Source organism: Hyaena hyaena, unplaced genomic scaffold, assembly GCF_003009895.1.
Source record: "Hyaena hyaena isolate Hyena2069 unplaced genomic scaffold, ASM300989v1 scaffold_664, whole genome shotgun sequence".
Classification (NCBI taxonomy): Eukaryota; Metazoa; Chordata; class Mammalia; order Carnivora; family Hyaenidae; genus Hyaena; species Hyaena hyaena.
Window position 1 is genome coordinate 20,387 of NW_024081298.1, and position 26,481 is coordinate 46,867.

Here is a 26,481-nt window from a genome sequence, read left to right on the forward strand (position 1 = left end):
ACATAAAGATTTCAAGGAAATGGGCCAAATGAGATTATCACAAAACTTGGTCTCTCTTTGTGTCTCTTTTTGGAGGGGAGGGGGACTGGAGGAGAATGGGTGTTTTTCTTAGGATAACGTGATAATGGCTAAGAGGCAGAATCTGACATGGAAAAATGTGAGAATCTCATGAAAAAGAATCTTTCATAATTCCCAGGAAAGTTCATGGAATTATTCTGCTGGAATTTTCCAATCTTTATGTTTGGTTGAAAGAAGTTCTGCCTACAAATTTGTCTCATAAAATTTTTTAGGAGAGCTAGGTATAGAAAAGAAGTTTCTGGAAACTTCTGATTAGACCCATGTGTGTGTATGTGTGTGTCTGCATGCACATACATAAGGGGTGCTCTTAGCATTATGCTAAGTACTTTACATGTTATGTCTTTTATTTGATTAATGTGAGGTGGGTATTTGGGAAAATTGAGATTATGCAACATGCTTAAATCAGTCATGTAGCTAGTCAGTGTCTAGATCTAAATTTGAACCCAGGCCTCTCTGACTCCAAGTCTGCACACTTTCCACTTTGTCCCCTGTGTCACCTTCCATCGTACTGCCTAGTAAGCACCTAAATAGGATGCAGCTTCCCCTATTCTCATTAATTCTCTCAGGGCCCACTCATTCAACAAATGTAGATTGGACAATTTGTACAAAGTTCTAGAGAACCTAAAGGTGAGGAACAGTTCCTACCATCAGGGAGTTTACTGTTTAGGTGCCAGGTAAGGCATGGAGTCAGATAAAAAGAGCAGAGGGCCAATAGTGCTGCTGGGGGATAGCAGGGAGAGAGAAGCTCATGTCCAGCTGGGAGCACCTAGGAGGTTTCATAGAAGTGTGGTACTGGAGTTTGGCTTTGAAGGGGGAGATGACTAGGAAATGGAGACAGGGACAGAATTCCAGCTGGAAGGACAGAAAAGAAAAGTGAAGAAGGGACTCATAAGTTGATGGTGAGGAATGGTGATTCTTCCAGGCTGTCTGGACTCTAAGCAAAGACCAGCTCGGTTTGGACTTCAGTCTGAGGGTTTCGGACTTTGTGGTTTACTTTGTATTAGGTATCTGCAAGGGAGGAAATAAATAATAATGAGATATAAGGCCCAAAAGTCACAAATGGATGATTAGCAATTTGACTAGAACAAAGATTTTAAAATGTTTGAGTAATTATTTAAAACAAAGGGACTTCACATAAAAATCTGGATTTCTAAATTATGTTGAAGAGTCATTTGGTATGGCAACAAGTGGTTGCAACTGAGGGGCTGCCCCTTTCAGACAAGCCATCAACTTCTTCAGTTTACCAGTGTCTGCCTAATCCGATACCTGAATCTTCATTCATTTATATTATCTACCTAATCCCTGTGGGCATTTCAGTTGCCAATCCTTGTTTTAGGTGGTCCCCAATGGATGGTCTATTGTCATAAAGCAGAAAAGTTTGAGACTTAACTTAAGGGCAACACTGAGGTTTATATTGTTATCATAAACATATTATATATGTCATTTATAATCTTATAAGGAGAGAAGCCTAGGACTTAATGATTTATTGATCTTTATTATTCTCTTCTTCTGTTTCTTTGACAAATGTTCTTGTATTTTCCACTACTGATCTCTTCAGTCAGAATCTGATCATGGTCTCTGTGGTAGGAAGAATAATGTTCCCACTCTCCTCTAGATATCCACATCCTGATCCCCAGAACTTTGTGATTGAGTTTAGGGTCTCTTTATAGGGAGATTATTCTAGATTGTCTGGGTGTGCCTAATATAATCACAAGAATCAAAGAAGTAAGCATAGAATGATAGACAATAGATAAATTACCAACATACTATGTTCCATGATACCTTTTATTTACCCTTACTATGCACTTGGTATTTACCTGCAGAAGTTTATATAATTTTATAATGCTATGAGGCAGGTGCCATTATCTCTATTTTACAGATGAAGAAATAAAAGTACCCACAGGCAGTAGATGGTAGAGTTGAATGAAAATCATTAGTACAAATTTACTCACATATAACATAATGTCATTCCAATGGTCCCTCCGCTATGCATATAAACCCCTAATTCATCTTTTATCTTTCTTTCTGAGCTGATTTTGGAACTTGGATATTATAATCACATATTTATGAAAACAGAATAACTTTATTATATTTTAAAAACTGAAGTACAATTAACATACAGTGTTATATTAGTTTTCAGACATACAATATAAGAATTAAACATTTCTATACATTACTCAGTGCTCATCATAAGTGTACTTTATCTATGTCATCTATTCCCTCCCTTATCTCCCCTCTGGCAGCCACCAGTTTATTTTCTGTATTTAAGAGTTTGAGTTTTTATTTACATTTCCCTGATAATTAGTGATGTTGACATCTTTCTATGAATGTGTTGGCTATCTATATGTCTTATTTGGAAAAATGTCTATTCAGGTCCTCCATGCACAATTATTTTAGATAGCTGGATGTCTTACTCAACTAAACTACTGTAGTAGTTTAGTAGTTTAGTAGTATGTAGTATGTAGACCATACCCTAGAGCCTGACTGCATAAGTATAAATACTGTTCCTTTTTTTTTTTTTTTACCAGCTGTATATCTTTGCAAAGTTGTATGACCTCTCTGTGCTCTAGTTTCCTCACTTGTAAAATAGAGATAATGGTAGAACACAATTTCATAAGGTATTTTGAAGGTTAAGTGTATTAAAAGATGGAAAGTGCTTAGAAGTCTTCCTGGAACTATATAGTAGCCTTTGTTTATTATTATTATCACTATTATTATTATTTATTATCATTATCATTATCATAATCATAATCATTAGGATCATTAATAATCATTAAGGAGAAATAATTATTACTGTTAATATTTTTAGTTTATTTTGAGAGAGAGAGAGAGAGCAAGCAGGGGAGGGGCAAAGGGAGAGGGAGAGAGAAAATCTTAAGCAGGCCCAGCAGGGAACTGAGGGATATTCTTGGCTTTATGTCTCTGGTTTTCTTTCAATCCTTTTTCTAGCTTTTATTTATGAGACAAGAGGACTCTGAAGTGAAGCTGGTACATTTCTAATGGAATACAGGTAGGATCTTAACCAGTATATTTCATATTTAAAAGCAAACTACACTAAGAGGCAGAAAAGAGAAAGAAGAGCCCTTGTGAAGACAGTGCACATGGGTAATATGCAGAAACTAATTTGTGTGAAAATTGTGGCTGAATCAATCTTTAGTCTCAAAACAGGGCCCAGTCAGCTTGTAGAGAAATTGTGTATCCATGCTTCTACTTGGTGGCTAAGAGCAATGGGTATATGCCTCTCTCCCTCCAATATCTATACCTGGGCAAGGAGTCCCCAGTATGTCCTGTTTCTCTTTCATGCCCAAAGCTGGCCAAGTGTAGTGGTTGGAGATGTTCAAGTCATTAAACAGATACCATCTATAATCCATAACCCTGGCTTGTGAATATTAAGATCTCTGTTGACTGTTTCACTTAAATATTTTTTGAATCCCTATTTTATTCAGGATTAATTTTTCACCATTCTATTCACCCCCATATCTCCAATTCTCATCAAAACTATTGTGTTCCTGGTATAGGAGTTGAACCTCAAGAATAATAATGAGGAGAACTATTCCATTTCTCCACATTTCAACCAAGCATCTTTAGCATGACATCTATTACCTTTCCTTCACCAGCTTCAACTTTATTACTAGCTACAACTTTCCAAACACTCTGTGCTCCCACCACAAAATTGTCATAATTATGACAATAACAATAATAATAATTTATTTTCTCATTTATTCTCACAAAAGCCCAGTGAAATCTGCTCCACAGATTATTAAAGTGAGGTTCATAGAAGATAAGTTCAAGAATGTACAACCAGTAAGGAGAATTGCAATCCATTCCACAAGTACTTGCTCTGTACCCACAAGATGCCAGGGATACAGTAAGAGAAGACTCAATTCTTTCCCTCACAGAGTTCTTTGACTGGTATAGAAAATGAAAGGATAGAGGCACCCAGGTGGCTCATCAGTTAAGCATACAACCCTTGATTTCAGCTCAGGTCATGATCTCAGAGTTGTGAGACCAAATTCCATGTTGGGTTCCATGCTGAGGATGGATCCTGCTTAGAATTCTCTCTCCCTCCCTCTCTCTCTGCCCCTCTCCTGCTCACATGCTCTCTCTCTCTGTCTGTCTGTCTTTCTCTCTCTCAAATAGATAAATAAACATTAAAAAAGAAAATGGAAGACTAAGCAATCACAGTGGGTTGGGGGCAATGCTATGACAAAGGTGTGTACAGGATGCTACAGGAGCTCTCAACAAAGTGAAGGTAGAAAGAGGAAAATATGCTCAGAGAAGGGTTCCAAGGGTGGTGATACCAGAGCTGAGCCTTTACAAAAGAATGAACCTAGAGGATAACTGAGAAGGGAACTTCTAGTACAAGAGTTTCTATGAGCAAAGGACTGGGTGGATCCTGGAAAAACGTGGTACAACACATAGCTATAAGAAATTCACTAAGGCTGGAATTGGGAGTAGAGCTCAAGAAAGGCTTCACTATGGATGGCCTTGTGTGCCACATTAAGAAGCTTGGGCTTTTCATGTAGATGCTAAGATTTGAGGACATCTTTAAGCACAGGGCATAGGAGGTAAGATTGGTGAAAATGATGGCATTTTTATTCTGAGGTGGAGAATGTGCTGAAAGCAAAAGCTTGTTGGGGTGTGTGTAGGTAGAGTTAGACAGACCAATTAGAAGCTTAGGTGAAAACAACAGACATCTGAACTAAAGAAGAGGTAGCAGACCTGGAAAGGAGGAGAAAATACCTAAATCTACTTAGAAGATGAAGTGTCAGATGTGGGGATTGGCAATGGGTATGAACAGTTGGAAATGGATGAATCCAAGCTGACTCCTATGTTTTGGCTGGATAACTAGGGTACTCGGTGAGGCTTTCACTGAAATAGGGACTAGAGAAAGAAGTGCATATCTCAAAGGAAAGACAGGCAGCTTAGTTAGAAACATATTGAGTTTAAGAAGTGTGTAAGACCACTGAGGGTGTCTCTTAGACTGGTTTGGAGCTAGGAAAAGGATAACCATACGGTAGGGAGAGTATAAGTCTTAGATGAAGTCATGGGTGAAGATGTGGTCATTGAAAGGAGGTCACCCAAGACTTGAATTCAGGTTAATCTAACTCCAAAGTCCACATTCTGCCTATGACCCACATTGCCATTTCCCAAGGATAACATCTGTTTATAATTGTTTATACTGGTTCTTACACTTGGGATGCACTTTGTCTTCATCAGTATGTCCTGAGATCCTAGCTATTCTTCAAATCTCACTTCAAGTCCTACATCCTGTACAGGGTTCCCCAAACTGTTGTTATCAACATTAATCTTTCTTGCCCATTCTTTTAATGAACATTTTTACTCCTCTAATATAGTACTTAGAATCTTAGAGACTTGGAAGATTTGATGAGTCATTTCTTGTAACTCAATGTTATAAGAAACACTTCTTCAAAACTTCAGGTAATATTTCCTTTAAGAATTTTATGAGCATGCAGTTCACAATTTTCAGAAGAAACCTGTTACAATTGAAGACAGTTTCAATTGTTAGAAATATATATATGTATACATATATATATAATACATATATATATATTTCAAATATACATTTGAAACATATATTTCAAATGTATATCAAATATATATATTAGAAATATATATTTATATTTCAAATATATACATATATATATATTTGAAACAGGGCTGTCTGTTTCAACTGCCATCCACTGGTACTGGCTTTGCCTGCTGGAGTCCACTCCCTCTTTACATGACAGTCCTTCAGTTGTTAAGGACATTTGTCATCTACCTTATTGCCCTTCCCTAGGCTAAACATCCTCAGTTCCTGAAGCTACTCTTTAGGACATGTTTTGTTTGTTTCTTCACCATCCTTTCTCTTTCTTTTCAAAGTACTTCAGTTTATCTATATTCCTTTATAAAATATGATACTCAGAGCTCCACCCAGTAATATAAATAGGACCTAATCACCACCAAATACAACAAAACTATTCATTGTTCTGGACATTTTTACTACTTTAAATATAGTGTAATATTTTATAGGTATTCTCCTAGCTTATTTTGAATTCACAGTCAGTGACTTATTATAGTTGCTTTGGATCATGCTTATTTTTAAATGTGCCCCTCCCTTCTCCTAATTATAAGTAATTAGATTTATCACAGAGCAAGTATTATTTATCCCTGTGATCACTTTATTCAGCACAGTGCCTCTTGTGTAAGTTAGAGCATAATAAATGCTGCACCTTCAAACTGACGTTGCTTGGGGTGATTTTCTAAAGGTGTATTTCCTTAAAAAGCCACAGCCAAAACAACTACACCTTTGCATCTTTTATTAAGTAACAAAACTTTTTGTCTGCTTCAATTATTATCAAAAAAGGATTTATTGAAACAATGTTCTGCTAAGGGAAGATGAACTTTAAATTTGAGTTTAAAATACTGAGTGAAAAGAAGACTGAATATTCTCCATGATAGAATGGAATTTATGCCTCTGCTCTTTTAGGAACATGTCTGAACTAAGCTCTGATCTCCTGAAGTCTCTAAGAACTCTGTCTCTGCATTTTGCTATAATTAGTTTCTAAGTCAGCTAAGAGTATTCTCTTCTCATCTGTCTTCTTAGCAAGGCTCTCTCTTAATACAACTCTGAGAATTATTGCAAAGTGATCCAAATCTAGCTTCCAAGAGTAAAAAGATTGGATATTCAAGAGGAACATGCCTGCCATAATTTTTGGGAAAAGTACTCAGGTGAAAGAAACATCTGAGTAACCTGAGAATATTTAAACATGAATTTAGCAGTTCACTTGTATCTAGATGACAGATGAGAAATATGACCTACTGTTTGTCTGAAGTCAAGAAATAAAGAATCTCCGTGTTAAAAAGATCAAAATAGACCCTCTAATCCAACATTTTGACAAGATTCCCTTCCAAACATCCTTAACCATGATGAGTTTGTCTCTGAGAACTGGCAGCACTTAGGACTACATTAAACAAGTGTTTTTTTGTTTTTTGTTTTTTAAATCTCTCCTACTTCCAGAGTTGAGCTTCTTTAGCTGTACTGGATTTAGGATCATCTATGACCTGCTTCCCAGCCTAGTGTGGCAGTTAGTATGGATCATTCCCATTTCTTCTGCTTTTTACTTTATTCCATGTGCAATGTTCCCTAGAGAAGAATTGTTTGTGAATTACAATGAACATGGATTTTTGCCACACCAAACTTATTAGAGCCTCCCTATGTCATTTCAAGGTGCTCAAGATGAGTCTCTTTATTATTTATAAGGACAGAGGCAATAAGAGCCCAAAGTATGGCCTACGGAGGGAGATGGAAATTAGAGTACTGAAAATCTCCAACACCAGGCCACCCTCCCTCCAACCTCCAGCCACTGTAAGTAAATACACAATCTAAAGCAAAATATTGTGTTTCCTACATAATTTTCCCAGTTCTGAGAAACATTTCTTCCCATAGCCCTTCCTCTGTCAAAATTCTGGAGTCCTCACTAAACAGAGCCTTCTGATTCATTTATAGATACAGAAGGCACTTTCATTATTGTCACAAAGTTAATTGTCATTGGAATCAAGTATTTATATGTTTGGAGGACTCAGTTAAGAGTAGCCTGAGACCGTTTATGTCACTGAGATTGGCCCATCTCTGTCACCTCCTCCATTTGCATTAATATCTGCTGGTATTCCAGGTTGTCCCCACGATGCATAAGAAGTGATCTGATTGTAGTGGTTGTAAATGCCTCTGCTGTTTCAAAGATGAAAAAAAGAAATTAACTTCCTGAACATCCACGATTCCATTATATGAAGTTTGGTGTTGCCTAGGTTCTTTACATACACAGTCTTAATTCCCTAGAGATCACTTTCCCTCTGAATGAATATAAGCCCACGCATTACTGAAAGAGTTGTCATAAAGATGAATCCACAGACCTCTAAGTGTAAAAATTTTGAGCCAACTCTAATGTCTTTGGGGTTTATCTTGTTACCCTTAATAGTCTTAACACCATTTTCAAGAAAGAATAAGTAGTTATTTGTTTTGGGCACCTTAGTAGTAACTGTACCAGGACCCCTTATTTATAAGATATTAGGAACCAAAGAAAGGGATGGAGAGAAATTAATTTTTAGATGAAAGTAAAGATAAGAGTGGTTGTATCATGCTTATTAAATAATTTAGCAAATACTGAGTTTGTGTAATTCCAGGCACAGGGTGAGGTGCTGAGTGTCAGCAATTTAAAACAAGCCCAATCTCTGTCTTCATGGAGCTTACAACACAAAATAAAATAATGATCATTAAACACAAAATCAGAAAGTTCTGATTTCTAGTCCTGGCTCTGCCTCTAGTTACCTTGAATGAGTAACTTAGTCTCTCTGGACCTCAAATTTCCTATCTCTAAAATGAATAAATTGACTAATACCAATTCTGTGATTTGTATTCTTATGGATTTTATTTTTTTGCCTTGTGAACATTGATTTCACCTGCCTTATATTAGGTATCTCCCAGTTCTTTAAACTTGTGATTTCATGAGGTCTACATTAAAGTTTCTTTTTAGTGAGAAACTGTTATCAGTAGAGATTTTGTTTATCTATCTTTTAAGAATTTCTGAAAGCAAGGTTTTTTTTTTTTAAGTTTATTTATTTTGAAAGTGAGAGAGAGCATGCATGAGAGGGGATGGGGTAGAGAGAGAGGGAGAGAATCCCAAGCATGATCTACTCCAATGTAGGGCTTCATCCCATGAACTGTGAGATCATGACCTGAGCCAAAATCAAGAGTTGGATACTCAACAGATTGAGCCACCCAGCTGCCCCAAGAATTTCTAAAAGGAAGTTTAAAAATCTGGCTGGCAATGAGAATAGTTTCTGCTCAATCCATTCCCTTGTGTCCCAAGAGTTTTTGTCTAGTGTTATATTTTAGTGTTGTTATTTATCACTCTTTAGTTCATTTTAATTACATAATTACATTCTTTAGCCAACCAGTCAATAATAATTTTGAGTACAAACTGTTCATGATATGTAGTATTATATATGCCTATTTTATAGTCTGGCAATCTTCTTACTATACATATAAATTATTGATTCTTTTCTTATTTTACAATATTATGAAGCTTAATACCTATTTTCATTGGCTTTCCTTAACAAGTGCTCTGTTTCCTTTGGATTATTAAATAATTCAAATGTACATTATAGTGGCTAGGATCTTCTTTTTTAAATTCTTTCCTTTCATTTATATTTGCGAAGTCCCATTTCCCCTCCCTCTGCTCTTAATTTCCTCTCTTTGACCTCACAAGTCTTGAAAACAATGGTCTGTAGTTTAGTAACTTCATTATGTGTTCACCTCTGAACTCCAGGATGCATATTTCCAAGTCACTCTGATTTATTCAGGTTTTTTAAGCATTTTTTACATACCCTATATTAATAGCAATTTTTACAAGGTCTTCATTACTTCCTAATTCTGCAAATTCCATTTCCTTATTTATCTTGCCAAAGACAGAGTTGAAAAAGGAGTTCATTATCTCAGCTGTTTTAGAGTCATTATTAATTTCACTCTTTCTTTATTTGTTAATGGCTCTACATATGCTCAAATATTTCTTTTCCCTGGTACAGTTGTAAAACACCTCCTTACTCCCTTTAATGCATTTGGCCAGCATTAGCTCATTATTCCTTTTGGCTGTCCTTCCCATTCAATTCCTGAGAATACTGATAGATTTTTGTATCTTATAGAGGAAGTGGTAGGAGCAGGGGCAGATTCAGGTCTATGGGCTGCCTTACAAGAAAAGATAAATTTAAGTAGGAATGTATTTATTATAGGGTAGAGCTGGCAAATACTACATTATCAAATCATAAAAATAACAATAATTTTCTTAATTAATTGCCTGACACTCCTCTTTAAGATTTCTTTTCCTGCATTTTTTGGTTGTGTATGTTTTGGTCATCTCTTCATATACTAGTGATTTTTTAACTTGTAGGATTGCTAGAGTTAGCAAGTAAAAATACAGGATGTTTAGTTAAGTTTTAGTTCCATGAAATATTGGGAGTATTTATATTAGAAATTATGTCGTTTATCTATAATTCAGATTTAACCAGCTCTTTGTATCTTATCTGGCAACCCTAGTAATATCATCTTCTACAAAAGAATAGAAAAAACAGTTTAGTCTCTTCTCTGGAATAATGAGTCAAAGAATTTTTAAATTACTGTCAGTTCAGAAGCTTTTCTGCAGACTCATAATTTGGTACTGGTAATGTCGTGCAAAATTATTGAATTGTCAAATTTGGGGAAACCTGTATCACATTTCTTTCCAAAATAAGCTGTAATATTTTGTAGAATTTCTCCAAAGATAGTTTCTAGCTGTGTCCATATTAAACATCCTTTCTCCTCCCCAGCCACATTTTTTCCAGTTCTGATACCATGGGAAATATCCATATAGGAGTATGAACTCTGGCCCCAAGACTGTCAACTTTCTAAATATACCCCACTGAATTCAAACTGAAAGTTTTCCTACCTTAATTTCCTTAGTCTCATCCCTAAATGTGCATGGTCTCTCCAACACTATATAGTTAGAGAGGAAAGTAAAGTGGAAAGAGCCAATGGCCTTGACTGATTGTGGTATAAAGATCTTAGGTTTGCAAATTCAACAAAATGTGTGAGAACAGATAGCTTGAGCCGCTCCTTCGGGTCTTGGAGGGGGACTTGAACAAAGAGAGGCCCTAAATTTAAACTTTACTAGTTTTCATGGTAAATTTGCTTCTGGAAATGATGGGTATGTGTGTGTGTGGCACGGAAAGGAGTACTATTTTCTTATTCTCCATATAGTACTTTCTAATTTCTCATCTTATTCTCCTTTCTCTTTCTCTCTCCATCCCCTTTCCTGTTCCTTCTCATTCTCTCTCCTCTTCCCATGTGCTTTTATCTTGAATACCCTACTCATATATCGGCATAGAACCTTACTTTTTCATGGACCACAATCATGTTATCTTAGAAGGCTCTTTAAACTTTCTTCCAATGTTCTGGGGTACCTGGGTGGCTCAGTCAGTTAAGTGTCTGACTTCGGCTCAGGTCATGGATCTCATAGTTCATGGGTTTGAGCCCTGCATCGGGCTCTGTGCTGAAAGCTCAGAACCTGGAGCCTGTTTCAGATTCTGTGTCTCCTTCTCTCTCTGCCCCTCCCCTACTCGTGCTCTGTCTCAAAAATAAACAAACTGTACTAAAAAAATTTTTTTAATTAAAAAAACTTTCTCCCAATGTTTGAATTTAAATACATTCTCTCTATGTTCCTAGCATACCACCTTTTGATTCTCCAATCTGTGATTCGTTGAGACCTGAAAATCTTCTAGGACTGGGACCTGTGAAGCTATTCCTTGCTATGCTGAATTCAGGCTGCTCTGTCTCAGGGATGTTAAGCTCCTTAATAGTCTAGTATTTTCAGTGGCTTTGTTTTAGTTAGGAGGAATCAATCTCAATGGGGTCCACTCATGGTGGGCTCTCTACTTACACAGAGTATGACCTAGGTCAACTCATATCTTCACAGTTAGCTCTATAATGAATGTTATCTGAGTCCCAAATCTCCTGGACTGTGAAACTCAGATTTTCACATCCTGTCAGGCCTTTAGTCCAAGTTTCTAAGACAGGAATTAGTGTGAGAACCCTCTGCATTTAGAAGTTTGGACTCTACAGCACAACTTCACTGTCTCTCACATCTATTCACTCCTCACTCTTTTCATTCCTTTGCCTTTTGTTGTTCCTAGCTGTATATATTCCAAAATCTAATTGTGAATACACTGTCTTCAGATATGGTGGGATGTATCTAAAAATTGATGTCACTATCAGTTTTTTAAGCCATTAAATGCTTGAAATAGATGATCCACATGACCATTTAATTGGAAAGAGCTTTCACTTCTTGTTATAAAATATAGAATCAGTTTGAACTAAAGTAAAAGTTGAACTGATTGTAAAACCACTGTGCTAATATTATAACAGCTACCATTTACAGAGTATTATGTAATTTAATCCTCACAAAAAAACTAACAAAGTAGAATTTATTATATCCATTTTATTTGCAAGGAAACGGGGACTGAAAATCTGCCCAAAGTCATGGACATAGTACATGGCAGAAAGGGGAGCCAAATTCAGAGTTATCTGGTTTTAAAATCTGTGATTTAATCATTAATACCACATATATAACAGGGATTCCAGTGGGACCAATAGTCTCAAACTGGAAAATCTTCAGATTAGAGAATTATAAGCAATTTCTGCCTTCTAAGAGGGAGACAGGCACTGGACTTGAAGCAGATTACTCTTCTTGTTTTAATAAGCATCACCCTGGTGGAGAAGTTAGAATTTAAGATAGGAGGAAAATACCTACCAAAATAGTCTTTAATTCAATGAAGCTGCCTAATTGCAATTTATCAGACTAAGACATTAAGAGTTCTGTTTAATAATATAAATGGGGGCTTTAGTATAGACCTTTTGAAGAGGTAGAAAATTCATTTTTAGGTCCCTAAATTTGTATTTGGACTGCTTTAATCCCCTGCTTCTCTTTGTCCACTGTGCCTGCTTTCTTTTCCTTGGAACAGCATGTCCTTTCCCTTGGCCTCATCTATCACCCCATTTGGTTCTAGATGAACTGTTTTATATTCTCAAGAGACTGTAATGATTGGCCAGGAATTAGCAAGTGACAAACAGTGGCTCACAGTCCTGTCTGCTCTTCCCTTTGGGGTTTCTATGAGAGGACTGGATGACAACTGGCCTAGAGTTGTCTGCAACCATGAACCCCCAAGGTCCTACCTGCCACAGGAATTTTTCCTAAAATGTGAGAGAAGCATGACATAAGGTAGAGAAAGAGGGAACCCAGATATGACAATGGGTGAGTGTGTGGTATCCTTAGGGAGTTTTATACCAGGACTTCCTAGTTATAGAAGCCAAATAATTCTCATCTCAGAGTACTTAATTTTTTTGTCTCCAAGAGTCTGGAAGCCAAGACAAAACCAGCAGGAAATCATGCAGGCTCAGGTTCTTTAGTTCATGACAGAAGAAATAATGAAAAATGTATGAATTGAGCTGAAAACAGTACAAATTAGACCAGACTCTGTATATTGCAAATGTCAATATTTTAGGACTCAACAACCTTAGCTTCGGGGAAGTTATTCTATTATAATTTTTTATGTTTATTTATTATTGATACAGAGAGAAACAGAGCATGAGGGTGGGAGGGGCAGAGAGGAAGACACAGAATCCAAAGCAGGCTCCAAGCCGTCAGCATGGAGCCTGATGTGAGGCATGAACCCACAAACCATGAGATAATGACCTGAGCCAAAGTCAGACACTTAACTGACTGAGCCATCCAGGCACCCCGAAGTTATTGTAATTGTGTGACTATTCTAAGACTAGACTCCAGTCTATGAGTAGAAGTTTACTCATGAAAAGAATCTATCTGCAAATTGTCAGTCATCTTGTGAATAGGCTAGCACTGGGACAAGACATCATAAGTGGCTTGGACTTGTGGAGGGAAAGGCTACAGGAGGGCCTTTCTCTTCTGTTTGGGCTTGAGGGGATAAGAGTTCTGAGAGGGGCTGGACCTTTAGTTCAGAAGAAGCTTGGAGCATGCTCATCCCTTGAAGTGAATTGGGGTCTCTAAACGGGGGAAGACCAAGGGATAGGGAAGAGACTATGCCACGGGATGTCAGTGGCTACCACTAGCAGAGGACAGTGCACCAGAAAATTGATGATCTTATGATGCTTGTTAATAACAGAGGCAACCACGGATGGTGTGAATGGCAGGAACAGAAAAACATGAAGGACCAGATCCTGAACATAGCCTTCTGGGAAACTCAGAAATAGCAAGGGGATATTTTGAGGGGAGATATATTCTAGAGATTAGGCAAGTAGGGGCTCCAGGAGAAAATAAGTATGATATAATTTTATATGCAAAACCTAGCAAGTACAGGAACATTTAGGTTTTATATAGATGTGATGTTCAATAACTAATTACTGATGGTTGTTGCTAATTGGATTTTCAGAGACCTGTCAGATGGGAGTTCTCTTCTAAGAAGAGAGCTCAGCTCTGAAGCTCTGTACCAACCCTCTATTAAACAGACTAGTTTCAATGGAATGGTGCCAGGAAATTACTGGTTTTAATACCATCTCCTCTTAGTTGTAGCTGTCAAGATAGGCTATAGTTTATGTACTTTAATTAAAATGGAGATGGTGTTCTTTAAACTTGAACTCTGAGTTGGTTCATGTACTTGGCACTATTTTTTTTAAAGGAAAGTAAATAAAACTGACATTTTCATTCTTAGTATATCTACCCTAGGTTACATATCAATCAGCTCTCTGCCTAAAAACTAGATGTCACTGGCACACTAATTCTTGGTGTATAACAATAACGATCACATACAATGTGTGAATACCCACTTTAATATTTACAAATATTTGCAGGTCCTTTGTTTTTGTTTATCAATGAACCCAGTGAAGACCATGTGGCAAGAATTATTGTTATCCCCAGCATGCACATGACACAATTAGGTTTAATGAAGTGCACTGTCTTGCCTAAGGTCATAGAGATGGTAAATGGTGTTCCAATATCTTTTGAATCTGAAGTTTATTCTGTTTCCATTATTCTTTCTAATTTCCCACTTAAATTTTGTTGGTGGCATTTATTGCTCATAGTATGTTGTAAATCTCAGTCTATCAAAGTTAGGAAGGTCTTTGAACAGACCAAGACATTCACCTTGGATTTCATATGTGTTTGAGTGTAGAAATGGGAACCAGAGCACTGAATGAGGGGGAGTTGAGTAGGACTAGATTCTACGTACATTCTGTCACATGGAGAACACAGTTTGCCTTCTTAAGAATTAATTTTACCACATACAAAATAAAAATCCCAATGAAGTGATATTTAATTTCCTTCCAGCCATTGCAGATATTCTTCTACTTACCATCCTTGGCTGCAAACTCCATATGTCTTATTTATCTCTAAGTGTTTTATCCTATGACATTTTCTGCATTAAATATTTTTACCGTATTTCTACCTTTGTATTTTTGAAGAAATGAGATCAGAACTAACAGAAATACCTCCAATCACTTTCATATAAATTCTTTTTATAGGTCTGCATCTCAAAAACTTTCAGGGCCATCCATGTCCTAATATCCTTATATTCCTATGATAACTGATGACTTTGAAACATGCCGGGTTACATTGCACTTTTATCATGTTTCATATCAGATTTGTAAGAGATTTAGAGAAATTTACACTCCTTGAGATAGGTCTTATTTATTGAGATTATGTATCAGCATAAATCAGTGACCAGCCAACAATAATTTCTCTGTGAAAGAACACCTGGAAACAAAATCACACAACTCTAAGGTTAAAAAGAAAAGCTGTCTAAAATAGTTATATATGCAGATGAAGCAAAGTGCCTTTGCCACCCAGACTGAGAGAACTGGATGTTATGGGCTGAAATGAGTCTCTCCAAAATTCATATATTGAAGCTCTAAACCCCAGTACCTCAGAATGTGAATATATTTGGAAATAGGGGCTTTAAAGAGGTAATTAAGTTAAAATGAGGTTGAACTTCTCTTATAAGAACACCAAACCAGACAGTTTGGTGTTCTCATAAGAGGAAGAGATTAGGACATGAAGAGAGGTGCTAGGAGTATGTGTATACTGAGAAAATACACTGTGAAGAGGGAGCAAAGAGTGGTTGACTGCAACTGAGGAAAGAAGCCTTAGAGGAAATGAAACCTGCTAACACCTTGATCTTGCACTTCCTGCCTCCATAACTGGTAGAAAATACATTTCTATTGTTTAAGCACCTCAGACTGTAGCACAGTAAAACTTGGTTTGTGAGCATAATTCATTCTGGAAATATGCTTGTAATCCAAAGCACTTGTATATCAAAGCAAACTTCCCCATAAGAAATAATGCAAGGTCAGATGATTCGTTCCACAACGCAAAATATTCATATAAAAATGATCACAATACTGTAATATAATACAAAATAAAAAAGAAAATACAAAATATAGAGAAAATAAACAAATTAATTTGCACCTGCCTTTGAAAAGGTGACTGGTGTGAGGGAGATAGGAGAGAGGAGTGTTATTGTGCAGGACAACTTTCACTATCACTAACAGAATCACTGCTATCTATTGGCTCAATGGAATTTTCTTCTGCATGAGGGCCATTGTATACTCTTGCATGGATGTTGACTACAGTACAGTATTAATAAACTCTTGTGTGTGCTGTATTTAATGCAACTGACAATAAGGCAGCAGAGGAAAAAGTCTGTATCTGCAGGCAGCCTGACCTAGAATGAGCAAAGCATCCCTAAGCTTACTCTTGCATAGAAAAGCAAGACTGTCTGTAGGTGATTTGAAGTGACAAAAATGACACTAGTGCCAGTTGTGGGCACCTTCCAACATTCTGAAAAATCACTGATTTCTGCCAAGCATCCACGCATGGAAGATGGTGACCCACAATCCCACAGCGAGTGAGTGAGCCAGAGAGAGAGAAAGAGAGAGAGACAGACAGACAGACAGACAGAAAAGAACCACTGTCTCAGCTGTGATCACATGACATTTGGTGTCAGGTATTACTCATATTGCAAGACATCACTCATTTATCAAGTTAAAATTTATTAGAGGGGCACCTGGGTGGCTCAGTCAGCTAAGTGTCCGACTTCGGCTCAGGTCATGATCTCATTTTTTGTGGGTTCGAGCCCCGTGTCGGGCTCTGTGCTGACAGCAAGCTCAGAGCCTGGAGTCTGTTTCAGATTCTGTATCTCCCTCTCTCTCTGACCCTCCCCTGCTCATGCTGTTTCTCTCTGTCTCTCTCTCAGAAATAGATAAAACATTAAAAAATTTAAAATAAAATAAAATTTATTAGAAATGTTTGCTTGGTTTGTGGAACACTCACAGAACAAGTTATTTTCAATCCAAGATTTTACTTTATCTGGTTATGGCAGCCCTAGCCGACTATTACCCTGGCCTTACTCATATTTTTGATTTTGTAGAGCCTGTGAAGACTTTTATCATATTCACCTGAAGTTCAACCCACTGTCACTCACAAGTACCGTGGGGTATGTCACATGTATATCCCACATCACTAAACAGTGCTGATTCTTCCTTTTCTCATCCCCACTCTCCTCCACTTTATACTCAGTGGCCTCCCCTTTAATGTCATCAGAATAGTGAATGATCTGAGACAATCTTTTATATTTACTTGTCAGCAGATTATATGTTTTAGATTTTTTCCCTCATTCAACATTTATTAAGGATCTGCTATGTGCTATAAATACATCAGAGAATGAATCAGATGAAAGTCCTTATTTACATGGAACTCTCATTCTGGAAATGGGAGAGAGATTAAACAAAACAAATAACTAAGTAAACTATCTTAGTATTTTAAAATAATTTTTAAATATTATTTTTGAGAGAGAGAGACAGAGAGCAAGAAGGAGAGGGGCAGAGAGAGAGGGAGACACAATCTGAAGCAGGCTCTGAGCTGTCAGCACAGAGCCCAAGTGGGGCTTGAACTCACAGGCGATAAGATCATGACCTGAACAGAAGTTAGCTCTTAACCTCCTGAGCCACCCAGGTGCCCCTGAAATATCTTAGTATTTAAGACAGTGATAACTGTAGGGAAAAATAAGGGTAGAGGCAGTATGAGCAAGATTGGTTATGTGTGGCATCAGTGTCTGTCTTGTAAAATAGCAGGAAATATCAATGAGCAGTGAAGCATAAATATGGGGTAAAAGGAGGCAAATAATGACCTATGGCTCTTTATAAGGCTGGCTTCAAGGATGAGCTTAAGTGTTCTATAGGATAACTTGGTAGAAGGAGTTAAAATCTTCAAAGCTGATCCCTAGGGGTGAAAAGACCACAGGCCAGGGGCTACCAAGTCTCACAGAGACCCATCACAGGTACTGAATGAGCTGGAATATTTTGTTTCTGATGATTTCCTAACCTTGGGCTCCATTGGCTTAGATTAGCTATATGGATAGAGATGGGGCCTTCATGACCCTCCAGCCCAAATCCTACCTGAGCATGTCAATCCCTTCATAGTTCCTTTTAAGTCAATCCTTTATCTGTATCTGTCCCATACTTACTAAATATGTTATTGATGTTTTCAGACAAGTTTACCATCATTCTCACCCAGCATTTAGTAAATTTATTTTGGTAGTAGGTATCTCCAAATTGTGAGATTATAGTTGATAATTTTTTCTTCTTTTTACTTATCTGATTTTCTACACTTTCTACCATAAACAGGTACTATCTGTGTAAAAGGAAAGGCTTTAATACATATATGCATTTCATGAACAAACTATAGCAGCAGAAACTGAGACATCATTAATAATCATGCACAATGCATTTCCTTTCAATCTTTAGCAATATGCATACATATTGAAACAGGATTGTATTTTTTTAAACATTCATCTTGTTTTTGAGAGAGAGAGAGCAGGGGAGGGGGGGTGTAGAGAGTGGGAGAGAGAATCTTAAGCAGGCTCCATGCTCAGTGTGGAGCCTGACATGGGACTTGATCCCATGACTCTGGGATCATGACCTAAACCAAAATCAAAGTGGTAATCAACCCACTGAGGTGCCCCTTGAAACAAGATTTTGAGGAGTAGAAGGATGACAAGAACTAACATTTTTGAGGACCCATTATAAACAAAGTAAGTGGGAAGCACAGATATTTCTGTTAATTCTTGTAATAACCCTGAGTCCTCTGTTATACAGATAAGGAAATGGAGATTCAGAAAGCCTAAATAACTTACCTAATATCGCACAGTCAGAGAGTATTGCAACAGTGATTTGAACCTAGCAGTCCATGTTCTCACCACTCTATGTCATGCCTACCTCATGAAACCTGGGATGGAAGGAACTTGGCATGGTAAAGACAACTTTGAGACTGGCAGTCTGAACCTAGAATTCTATAGTATTAAAACTCTGGCCCCAGGATTCTTGAGTAAAGGTGACAAAATAGTTCCTGGATTAGGAGAAAACTTTTTTGGAGTTAAACAGGGTTGACGTGTCTGTGGAATCTTCATACTTGCTGAGTGCCCCTGAGAAGATCCTTGTGATTCCACCATTGAATGGTGCCCCTCAAATGACTTCCAAACTTGCTTGGGGGAAAATTCACCATACTTTCCTATAGAGTTTTAGAGACTCTATTTTAACAAACACTTGTAATTATGTGTTCTATGCCTGTCTTCCTAATCACAACGTGTACCATGAATATCCCTGTGTCCTTAGTTTCCAGCACAGTGCTTTTCACATAACACACACTTAATAAAAAAAAAAAAAAGTATCAAATGGAGGAATGAATTTGTTGACAGAAGGAACTGTAAAGAAATGGAAAAACAAGGCACAACATGAAAGGCTTTGTGAAAGCCTTCTCCCACTTCCATGAGGACATCATTGGAAGCCACAAAACAGTGAAGCTGTTGGTGGATGTGGGACTAAGCATTTGCTGAGCATGATTAGGCCAAGAGGGTTGTGGTTGCCACGGATGCAGACATCATTCTGATAGGCACCTGGCCTTGGGACACAGAGCAGTAGCAATGAATGACAGGAAAACCTAACACAATCTAGGCCCTGTCATAAGAGGAGAGAAGAACTGAGCTGTGAGACATCTTAGTAATTCTTGCAGGTAGGAATTTGGTTAATTTTATATTAGCATTCACACCTCTTCTCCTTCCACAGACCACTCTTAGTTTTCACAGCTTTAATCTATTTATAGTTAAAAACTTGCTTTATGCTTTGTAATTCTTTGTAATTTGTAGTATTTAATGGCATATTGGTTTACAACACTTTTTTCTTCATGTCTAGCATGCTATATTAATGTATGTCTCATATCACTTCTATCACTTGGAATTAGGGAATTTTATACCTAAAAGTGATCTTTCAAGTCATGTGATCCATCTCTCATTTTGCAGATACAGAAGCTTAAAATCTAGGGAATTTAATGCACTCATCTATGTTTGGAATCAAGTCATGAAGCAGAACCCATGACTCTACTCTCTGTGCAACCAAAACTACCAGAGAAATGCTCACAAGAATGTTAATCGGTGTCATGCACAGCCACGATCTCTAACTTTATTTATACCCTCAATTTTCTCAGAAGGGGAAACAAAATACAAAAACAAAATTATGCCTATTAATTTTTCACTTCCAACTACTAACACTGCATATCACAATGTGATAGGACGGACAGAGAGACAGTGGGATGTTCTTGAATTAAACTCTTTTGTTGCTATAGCATTACTATATGTGCTTCACAAAATCAAATGAATTCAGAAAGAAAAAAAATGTTCTTTCTGTTGATATTTTGAACTGTAACATTGTTTCATGAATGATAACTATTACTTTTATAGGTTAGGGGACAGATTATTATTATTATCTATTTTAATTACTTTTGAGGCAATACCACTTAAATAAGCCAAAAAAGATGTATTTTTTATTTTCTCTCTCTCTTTTTTTAAGTAGGCTTCGTGCCCAGTGTAGAGCCTCAATGCATGGCTTGAACTCATGACCCTGAGATCAAAACCCAAGCTGAGATCAAGAGTCAGACACTTAACCGACTCAGCTACCCAGGTGTCCCCCTAAAAATATATTCAATTTAAGAATAATTTATTACCTTCTTTTATCTTCCAATTCTTATTATTTCCTTTGGTTTACAGATGTATTCCAAGTGCCTAGAATATCAAGTGGTATATGATAAGCATTCTTTAAATGTTTATTTGTTTAACAAATTTTTAAGTGAAATAGTTGTTAAACATATTTTTAAAAGTTACTTTTTGATGGCCCAAATAGGAACCTCTCCCGAACAATGTGTAACATAAGAGGCTAATTGCCAACTTTGATTTTCATTATGATATTAGGAAGTTAACATTTTTGAATCATCAATTTCAAGGATTTTATCTCTAAAAATTCCATTTGGAACAGAAAAGTATGAGGTATAAGCACGATGTTTCTTATCTCATAGATTCTCATTTGCACTGATACTACATAGTCTTAGTATATAAAGCACTCAGTGTTTGGACTTCATGTGGCTCTGTGTGTGCATTTAAGTAAACATGGGAGAAAGACTTGCTATTTAAATAGTTGAGAAACCACATTTCAAATTAACTTTATCTCCAAACACTTCGTTTCAAAAACCTAGTCATGAAACATTGGCATTGGGGAAAAGAGAAATAGAGAGTGATTTATTTCCTTAACTAGATTTCATTAAATGTGACTGTTTACTTGCCTTTTCCATTTGTGATGGACTGACTTTTTAGTTATCGTTAATGGACTCATTTAGATTTTTTCCCTCTACAGACTTTTAGATGTACATTTCTTTTTTATCTTGAATTTGTGGTAAAATATTCTCTTTTTGTAAAGATAAAGTAACTGGAAATGTATTTTATGAAAGGAGACGTGAGGTCAAAAGTTAAATGTGAGGTCAAAAGAAACCATTGAATGGACTTAAAGAAAACACCACACACACATAAATAAATTACATATATAGAGTGTATGTGTGTGTGTTGCTGTAAAAGAAAAATGTCTTACATTGTTGTCAAGGTTTAGTCTTTCTAAGTACTTTCACGCTTAATCTTATTTGACCTTTCTACCAACTCTGTAAGAACTATAGAACGGGTGTTATTATCTCCATTGTCTTTTAAATGGATGAAGAAAGAGAGCTCTTGTTAGTTAAGAGAAATGCCCTAGTTATGGTTAGAGGGATTTGTGGGTAGTCGAATCAAGATCAGACCCAGGTTCTATAACTCCTTCTCTGTAGCCCTGACCATAACATTTATAGGTCCCTGTGGTGTCTGAGTGGCAACTCTTTTGAAGATGGGCTGGTCTGTCTCAGCTCCTTCCTTTAAAGCATGAATGGATGTCCCTCAGATCAGATGAATTGGGCTTTGCAGAATGACTTGAATTAGGAAAGAGCAGATACCTGTTCTTGCCCTTTCATTTCTACTAATTGGATTAAGCCCTCAAAGAGGAAATAAAAGTCTTCTTCACATGTAGTAACATTAGAAAAATAACTTCAATGTTATTTTTTATGTATGTTTGCATAGCCTATATTAGACAAAAAACAAAAAAACAAAAAACAAAAAACAAAGAGTTGGTCTATGTGAAATATGTATTAGGGAAGAAAATGTTTTCCAGCTGAAACATGAAAACAATAACCAGGGGATGACAGCCACTTCGAGCGAAAGACATAAAAGACATGGTGATACTGGGTGAATTGGAACTGGGACTCTGTCATACAAGCATTCTCTCTTCCAGGCTCCTCGGACTTATTTTTTTCCCTCACTCCACACGCACTTCAGTACACAATCTGCACATGCCTGTAGTGTGTATTGGTTGAGGAGCTGCCTATAGATCTGATGAGAAATGGAGGTAGATGCCTCAGAAGCTACATACCTATAACCCACACAAACATTTGCTGGAGATGACCTGACTGGAAACCATATAGCTTTTTATCAGGTATAAGGACTAAAGTGCCTGACAAGAGGGAACCTACTAGTGGATATCAGGAGGTGCTTCCCAGGGCTCCCTAGGTCTTGACATCACAAAAGTAAACAACCTGCACAGGTACTGCACAGTGCCATGGCTACAGCCACTTACAACTTCTGTTCTTCCTGTGCATTACAAGGCTTGAACCATCAATGGGATATCCAGTGTGGTGGATATGATTAATTTGCATGGATCCTCAACACTGCTCACCTTTGTGATGCCAAGCATGGTTTTCTATGATGGTTGACCAACCCAAAAGGTGATAGCCAATGATCACAGAACTGCATGGAGTGATCTGGATTATGCTCAGGATTTTCACTTTCTCAGCTAAGACACTTATATTAGTTTTAACTCTTTGGTTGTAAGTAACAAAAAAAACCCTATTCATATAAAAATGCTGAGACACAGAGAATAGGAAAGTAACCAGGTGCCAGCAAAGGTCATCAAAACTAGATACTTATACTTCATTTCTTCTTGTCTCTATGAGTCTAATATCCCTCTCTTTCTCTCTGTCTTCCTATAGACTTATATTTTCATTCTCAATCCACTTGGAAGGTAGAAGGGCTTCCTGTGAAGCCCCCACATTTTCATTTCCTCCAATGTAGTTAGCTCAAATGGTCTGTTTACCTTTCAGTCACAAACCAAATTCTTAGAAGAAAGAATGGCATTCGTCCAGCGTGGGTCAAGTCCTCACTTCTGGTCCAGACAGACTAATGAACAGGTAATGGCAGCTAAGGATGCTCCATGTTGACCAGGCAGGCAATTTCCAGGGAAGGGAGACAGCCACTACACTCCTCTAAAAGAATTACCCCAAAGTTGGTCCTCCAAGAGTGCTGTTGAAACAATAATAACAAAAATTCACCTTATATGGTGATACATAAGCTATAAAAGGCTTTTGTATACCTTGTTATGTTTAATGAGTATAGAGAAAAAAGTGAGTTTTTTGGCAGGGGTGGAGAGAGAATATAACACGCATTCTTCAGGTATCTCCAATTAAAAGTTGGCATACATATTGAAAACATCAGCCTCTGTTTCCTTTGTTTTAAAATTTTTTAGCGTTTATTTATCTTGAGTGACAGAGACAGAGGCAGAGAGAGACAGACAGAGCACAAGTGGGGTAGGGGCAGAGAGGGAGACACCAAATCTGAAGCAGGCTCCAGGCTCTGAGCTGTCAGTCAGCACAGAGCCTGATGCAGGGTTCAGACTCACAAACTGAGAGATCATGACCTGAATCAAAGTTAGATGCTTAACCTGCTGAGCCACCCAGGCACCTCCAGCCTCTCTCTACTGAGCTTATATTATGGGTTTAATAAATTATACCAATATACATCTCAGTGTGTGTGTGTGTGTGTGTGTGTGTGTGTGTGTGTGTGTGTGTGTGACAGAGAGAGAAACAGAGAGAGACAGAGAGAGAGAAGAGGGAAAGAGAGAGAAGTGGGGGGAGATGAAGCAAAAATAATAAAAACAAAGAAAACCATATCTAATATCTCCTTAGAAAAAGCAGCAAACTGTAAACAACCATAAAGAAAAATGAAAGCAAATGTAAAATGTTAGTGATAGAACTTAAAAATTGTAAAGATTTGGGTAGCCAATGATAGGAGTTAAGAAGGTGACAAGAAAGTTTTCCTTCACAAACCAAATGTGTACTTGAACTCTGAAGCTACCCAAGGAAAGAATTCCACTAAGAGCATGACTCAGGAGTTTCAGAGCATGTAAATCTACAAAGCTAAAGATGGTAGATTGAAGAAGAGAGGACGCAGAGGGAAGTTCAAAACAGGAAGAACACCTTGAGATTCTGGTTCAAAATGGTGACATAGGAAGACTCTGAACTCACCTTCTCCACAGAACAGATCAAATTGCACCTATTATAGAAAATCACTTCTGAAGAACTGAGGGCTAACTGAACAGCTATTGAACAACCAAAGACAGAATCACAAGAGAACAGTAAGAGAGACAGAGGCACAGTAAGGAAAAGAACCCCCACCTCAATGCTGTGAACTCAATGCTGTGAACTGCAGTGGGGAGGGATAGTACTGAGGGACTGAAAAGAAAAAACTCTCTGTCCTTTGGCACAGAAAGAAAAGCCTGTGTTTTTTTTTAAACCTATGTTTAAAAGAGCTACCAGCATATAAAAGAAAAACACTAGAACTCTGCCAAGTGGTAGAAGAGCTGTGGGGAAGCCCTGCAAGTGAAAGGGAGTGATGAATGACATGGTTTACATTCCCATCCCACTTTGGAAGCTTGGACCAGAACAGGGTCTGGACATCGTAACTGGTGAGTCCAGTCTGGTTGTTTCAGTGAGCTCAAAGCTTCAGTGACCACAGGGTTCATAAGACCACACCAACCCTAGGTGTGCTGGGACACAGAAAAAAGTCATGGTTTAAAAGGGCCAAGGAACTGCAGGAACATTCTCTACCACTCCACCTCAAAAGCTCAGATTGGAGCAGAGACTGGCTGCCATACGGGGTGAGTTTGAAGGCCATACTTGGAGGTTCCTGAGGCCACACTGGCAAGTCCACTCATTACAGGGAGCTTGTAACCTCGGCAAGTCCAGGGTCCTAAAGCACTGACCAACCCCAGTCATGTTGGTGCACAGGAAAAAAAAAGCCACAGTTTAAAAGGGCCAAGGAACTGTGGGAATGTTCTCTCTTCTTCCACCGTAATAGCCCAGACTGGAGCTGGGTCTGGCTCATAGTGACCTTGTGACCTCAGTAAGCCCAGAGTCCACAAGCCCACACCAGCTATCCTGTGGTTCTGGGACACAGGAAACAAGCCATAGTTTTGTGTTTTTGTTTTTTAATTTTCACTGTATTTTATTTTATTATTTTCTTACTTTTTAAAACCTGTCCTGTTTTATTTTTTCTTTTGGGTTTTATTCTTTTCTTTCTTGTTCCTTTTCCCTTCTCTTTTCCTTCTTTTATTCTTTTCTCCTTTTATAATATATTTTCTTTCCTTTATTCTCTCTGCAAAAAGTCACAGTTTAAAAGAGTAACTAGCATATATAGCCACAACTCCAGACAGCCAACAAAAGTCATCAAGCAACCAGTTTGTATAGAGATCACCATACATAAGACCACTCCTTTAACTTGAGAAGAAGTAGCAGTTTCACCTAATCTATAGAAACAAACACCAAAAGTCAAATAAAATCTGGAGACAGAGGAATATGCTCCTAAAGAAAGAATAAGAAAAAAACCTCAGTAAAAGAATTAAATGAAAAGGAGATAAAGCAATATGCCCGATAAAAAGAACTTATTTTTTTTATTTAAAAATGTTTATTTATTTATTTTGAGAGAGAGACAGAGAACGCAAGCAGGGGAGAGCAGAGAGAGAAGGAGAGAGAGAGAACTCCAAGCAGGCTCTGCACTCAGACATGGGACCTGAACCCACAAACTGCGAGATCATGATCTGAGCTGAAATCAAGAGTCAGATGTTTAACCGACTGTGTAACCAACAGAGCCACCCAGGTGCCCTAAGCTTGATAAAGAATTTAAAGTAATGATTGTAAAGGTATTCACTGGGCTGGACAAAATAAAATGGAATAAATCAGTGAGACTTTCAATAAAGAGATGGAAAATTTTAAAATGAACCAATCAGAGCTGAAGAATACAATAACAGAAATAAAAATGAACACTAGAGGGATTCAACAGATTAGAGGATGCAAAAGACTGTATCAATGAGCTGGAAGACAGGGTATTGGAAAGGGCACAAGCTGGGGGCGCCTGGGTGGCTTAGTCGGTTAAGCGTCCGACTTTCGCTTAGGTCATGATCTCGCGGTTCGTGGGTTCGAGCCCCGCGTCGGGCTCTGTGCTGACTGCCAGCTCAGAGCCTGGAGCCTGTTTCAGTCTGTGACTCCCTCTCTCTCTGACCCTCCCCTGCTCCGCTGTCTCTCTCTCTCTCTCTCCTATAAATAAATAAAA

At 37.7% G+C, this 26,481-nt stretch overlaps 1 long non-coding RNA gene across 1 annotated transcript; it reads right to left on the reverse strand.

Moving 5' to 3' along the window:
• Positions 1–401: 401 nt before the first annotated feature.
• On the reverse strand, positions 402–23,392 carry LOC120220081. The gene is made up of 3 exons (XR_005525453.1): positions 23,192–23,392; positions 20,694–20,751; positions 402–1,086 (listed from the first exon to the last, which is right to left on the reverse strand). It is a non-coding gene; the product is annotated as an uncharacterized LOC120220081 (long non-coding RNA).
• Between the last annotated feature and the right edge of the window lie 3,089 nt (positions 23,393–26,481).